Source organism: Marmota marmota, unplaced genomic scaffold, assembly GCF_001458135.2.
Source record: "Marmota marmota marmota unplaced genomic scaffold, marMar, whole genome shotgun sequence".
Lineage (NCBI taxonomy): Eukaryota > Metazoa > Chordata > Mammalia > Rodentia > Sciuridae > Marmota > Marmota marmota.
The window spans coordinates 57,184,815-57,190,359 of NW_026000174.1; the positions used below are offsets into that span (position 1 = coordinate 57,184,815).

Below are 5,545 nucleotides of genomic sequence, written 5' to 3' on the forward strand. Positions count from 1 at the left end.
TATAGACACTCCAGTACTTTAAGTCCTCAAAGATTCATCTCTACCTTAAGACTGCCTGATCTCCAACTCCTACCCTCAGTAAATGACTTAATTTGTGTTCTCAGTGACAAAATAAGCACTAAAGATAATTTTACATCTGGGTGCACCTAACTCTTAAGGACTATAAAAATTATGAACTGGTCTGAAGGAAATATTTCTTTATCATAATTGTAGACTAGTAGAATAGCTGAGTAGACATACCCCTTATTAGAATACTTTTTTTCTCAGAAATCATGCACAATCAAAGCTTCATAACTGAATTTGTCCTCCTGGGGCTTTCACAGAATCCTACTGTTTAGAAAATAGTATTCGTTGTGCTTTTGTTGGTCTACATTGCAACTATTGTAGGCAACATGCTGATTGTAGTGACCATCCTCTGTAGCCCTGCACTGCTGGGCTCCCCCATGTACTTCTTGACATTTCTGTCCTTCCTGGATGCCTGCTTCTCCTCTGTCATCACACCAAAAATTATTTTAGACTCCTGTATAGGTATAAACCATCTCTTTTGAAGGCTGCTTGCTGCAGATCTTTGCTGAGCACTTCCTTGCTGGGGAAGAGATGATTGTCCTCACGTCCATGGCCTATGACCAATATGTGGCCAATTGCAAGCCTTTGAACTACTCTTCAATCAGAAACTGGAGGCTCTGTGGCATTCTGGTGGGGGTGTCCTGGACAGAGGGCTTCTTGCATTCTCTCATACAGATTCTCTATGCTTTCCAGCTGCCCTATTGTGGCCTCAGTATCATTGATGGTTTCTTATGTGACTTGTACCCATTACTGGAACTGGCCTGCAACTGTTACATCTTTGGAGTTATATTATTCACTATGTTGCTTGTCTCCTGTGTTGTCATATTATTCTCTATGAGAACCCTCAATTCTGAAGAGTGGAGGAAAGCTCTGTCCACCTGTGGATCTCACATTGCTGTTGAGGTTTTGTTCTTTGTTTGATGCATATTTACATATGCAAGACCGCCTTCTCCTTTGACAAAATGGTGGCTATATTTTACACCATGCTAACCCCCTTGCTCAATCCTTTGATTTATGGTTTTAGAAATATGGAAATGAAAAATGCCATGAGGAAAGTGTCAAAGAGATTGGTGGTAATTTCTGATGAAAAACAAAATTCTTAAACTTTATAAAAAATCATATAATGAGTAACAAATTCAAAATAGTCTTAAAAAAAACTTGATGGGACTCTCATTATCTCTAAAGTGGTAACACAATTCTATAGAAATGTCAGTACTGTGGGGTCAGAGATGATGTTTTCATTATCTTTTTTTTTAAAAAAATATTTTTATTAGTTGTTGGTAGACCTTTATTTTTATTTATTTATATTTAATGCTGAGAAATGAACCCAGTGCCTCACACATGCTAGGCAGGTGCTTTACCACTGAGCCACAACCCCAGCCCCTGTTTTCACTATCTTATCAGGTATCTCCTCAAGTTGGCAAGCCAAAACATCCTATCATGTAAATTGAAGATAATTAAATTTTATACTTACTTAAAATCTAATACTTCTCAAATGAAAGAAAAAAAATACTTGTTATACTGTGGACCACTAATTCCATGCTTTGAAAATTCTTGTGGAGGGATGTCAAAGTGTCTTAGAAATTAGAGATAGATACTTAAAGTATTTCAAGTACAAAAAAAAATTGATTTAGAATATTGACCTCAGTGATGCTGGAAAAAAAGCAACTGGAACTCAGGATGGACATTCAAAAGACTATTAGTGGAACCTTCATTGTAGGTTTCTTATATGCTGTGACCCTATTTTTAAGGTGGGTCCACTACCCTCTGTATGGGTTTAGTCATTCTTTTTTTAAAAAAAAAATTATTTATTCTAATTAGGTATATATGACAGGAGAATGCCTTTTGATTCATTGTACATAATTGTAGCAAAACTTTTCATTTCAATGGTTGCACATGATGTACGTTCAGTCATACATTTACCTAGGGTAATGATGTCCATCTCATTACCCCCATACCCTCTCTCCCCTTTGCCCTATCTAAAGTTCATTTATTCTTCCCATGCTTCCCGCCCCAGCCCCATTATGGATCAGCATTCTTATATCAGAGAAGTCATTCAGCATTTGATTTCTTGGGATTGGCTTACTTCACTTGGCATTATGTTCTTCAACTCCATCCATCTACCTGCAAATGTCATGATTTTATTCTCTTTTAATGCTAAGTAATATTGTCTTGTGTATATATACCACATTTTCTTTATTCATTTATTTATTGAAGGGTATCTATGTTGGATCCACAAATTAGCTATTGTGAATTGTGCTGCTATAAACATTGATGTGGCTGTGTCACTGTAGTATGCTGTTTTTAAGTCCTTTGGGACTTAAACCAAGGAGTTGGGTAGCTGGGTCAAATGGTGGTTCCATTCCCAGTTTTCCAAGGAATCTCCATAGTGCTTTCCAGATTAGCTGCAGCAATTTGCAGTCTCACCAGCCACATATGAGTGTGTCCTTTTCCCCACATCTTTGCCAACATTTATTGTTGTTTGTATTTTTAATACTTGCCATTGTGACTGGAGTGAGATGAAATCTTAGAGTAGTTTTGATTTTCATTTCTCTAATTGCTAGAGATGTTGAACGTTTTTTCATATATTTGTTGATTGTATATCATCTTCTGAGGAGTCTCTGTTCAGTTCCTTGGCCTATTTATTAATTGGGTTGTTTGTTTGTTTGTTTTTTGATGTTAAGATTTTTGAGTTCTTTAAATATCCTAGAGATTAGTGTCCTATCTGATGTGTGTGTGATAAAAATTTGCTCTCATTCTGTAGAATCTCTATTCACCTCACTGATTGAGTTTGAATCCATTGTATTTATTGATTCTTGATTTTATTTCTTGTACTATAGGAATCTTGTTAAGGAAGTGAGGCCTAATCCAACATTATAGAGATTTGGGCCTACTTTTTCATCTATTATGTGCAGGGTCTCTGGTCTAATTTCTAGGTCCTTGATTCACTTTGAGTTGAGTTAGATGCATGGTGAGATTTAAACATGATTTGTTGAAGAGGCTATCTTTTCTCCAATATGTTTTTGTTGCCTTTGTCAATATAAAATAACTGTATTTATGTGGCTCTGTCTCTATGTTCTCTGTTTTGTATCACAGGTCTCCAAGTCTATTTTGGTGCCAATTCCATGCCATTTTTGTTACCATGGCTCCACAATGTAGTTTAAGTTCTGCTATAGTGATGCCACCTGCTTCACTCTTCTTGCTAAGGATTGTTTTAGCTATTCTGGGTCTCTTATTTTTTCCAGATGAATTTCATGACACTTTTTAAATTACTATTAGGAATTTCATTAGGATTTTAATTGGAATTACATTAAATCTGTATAGTGTTTTTGATAGTATGGTCATTTTGACAATATTAATTCTCCCTATCCAAGAATAAGGGAGATCTTTCCATGTTCTAAGGTCTTCTTTAATTTCTTTGTTTAGTGTTCTGTAATTTTGACTATACAGGTCTTTCACTTCTTTCATTAAATTGATTCCCAAGTATTTTATTTTTTGAGGCTCTGGTAAATGGGGTAGTTTCCCCTGGTTTCTCTTTCAGAGTATTTCCCACTGATGTACAGAAATGCCTTTGATTTATGGGTGTTGATTTCATATCCTATTACCTTAATGAATTCATTCAGTAGTTCTAGAAGCTTTCTGGTGGAATTTTTTTGGTTCTTCTATGTATAGAAACATATCTTCAGCAAGTAGTGGTGATTTGAGTTTTTTCTCCCTATCTGTATCTCTTTAATTTCTTTCTTCTGTCTAATTGCTCTGGCCAATCTTTCAAGAATTATGTTAAATAGAAGTAATGAAAGAAGGCATCCCTGTCTTGTTCCAGTTTTCAGAGGGAATGCTTTCAATTTTTCTTTATTTAGAATGATGTTGGCCTGGGGCTTGTTATAGATAGCTTTTATGATGTTGATATAAGTACCTGTTATCCATAATTTTTTAGTGTTTTGAACATGAAGACATGCTGTATTTTGTCAAATGCTTCTTCTTCCTCTGTTGAAATGATCATATGATTCTTATCTTTAAGTCTATTGATATCCGTATGCTGAACTAACCTTGCATCCCTGGGATAAACCCCACTTGATCATGGTGCACTATCTTTTTGATATGTTTTTGCATTCAATTTGCCAGAGTTTTACTGAGAATTTTTTTATCTATGTTCATTAGAGATATTGGTTTGAAGTTTTCTTTCTTTGATGTGACTTTGCCTGGTTTTGGAATCAAGGTGACATTGGCCTCAAAGAATAAGTTTAGAAGTGTTCCCTCTATTTCTATTTCCTGAAATAATTTGAGGAGTATTTATATTAGTTCTTCTTTAAAGATCTTGTAGAAATCAACTGTGTATCCATCCAGTCCTGAACTTTTCTTTGTTGGCAGGCTTCTGATGGCATCTTCTATTTTATTGCTTGAATTTTTTTTTGTTTAAATTGTGTGTATCATCCTGGTTCAGTTTGGGCAAATCATGTGACTCTAGATATTTGTCAATGCCTTTGATATTTTTTATTTTATTTGAGTACAAATTTTCAAAATAATTTCCAATTATCTTCAGTATTTCTGTAGTGTCTGTCATAATATTTCCTTTTTCAACATGGATGTTAGTAATTTGAGATTTCTTTCTCCTTTTCTTCGTTAGCATGGCTAAAGGTTTGTCAACTTTATTTTTTTCAAAGAACCAACTTTTTGTTTTGTCAAATTTTTCAAGTGTATCTTTTGTTTCAATTTCATTGATTTCAGCTCTAATTTTAATAGTTTCCTGTCTTCTACTGCTTTTGGTGTTGATTTGTTCTTCTTTTTCTGGGGCTTTGAGATGTAATGTTAGGTCATTTATTTTTTGACTTTTTCTTCTTTTAAGGAATGAAATTCATGCAATGAACTTTCCTCTTAATACCACCTTCATAGTGTCCCAGAGATATTGGTATGTTGTATCAGTGTTCTCATTTACCTTCAAGAATTTTTACATCTCTTTTTTTGATGTCTTTTGCAACCCATTGTTCATGTAGTAGCATATTATTTAGTCTCTAGGTGTAAGAGTAGCTTTTATTTTTTACTTTGTCATTGATTTCTAATTTTATTCAATTATTATCTGATATAATGCAGGATAGTATCTCTACTTTTTTGTATTTGCTAAGAGTTTCTTTGTGGCCTAATATATGGTCTGTTTTAGAGAAGAACCCCATATGATACTGAGAAGAAAGTGTATTCAAGTGTTGATGGATGAAATATTCTATATATGTCAGTTAAGTCTAATTTATTGATTGCTTTATTGTGTTCTGTAGTTTCTCTGTTCTGCTTTTGTTTGGAAGATCAGTGGTGGAAGAGATGTACTAAAGTCACCCATAATTATTATGCTGTGATGTATTTGACTCTTGAACTTGACAAGTGTTTGATGAATGTAGATGCTCCATTGTTTGGGGCATATATATTTATAATTGTTATGTCTTATTGATATATGTTTCCCTTGGGCAGTGTAAAATGTCTTTCTTTA

The 5,545-nt window shown here is 34.3% G+C and overlaps 1 pseudogene; it reads left to right on the top strand.

The window, feature by feature from the left end:
- Positions 1 to 272: 272 nt before the first annotated feature.
- LOC107158859 lies at positions 273 to 1,169 on the top strand (annotated as a pseudogene).
- Positions 1,170 to 5,545: the final 4,376 nt, after the last annotated feature.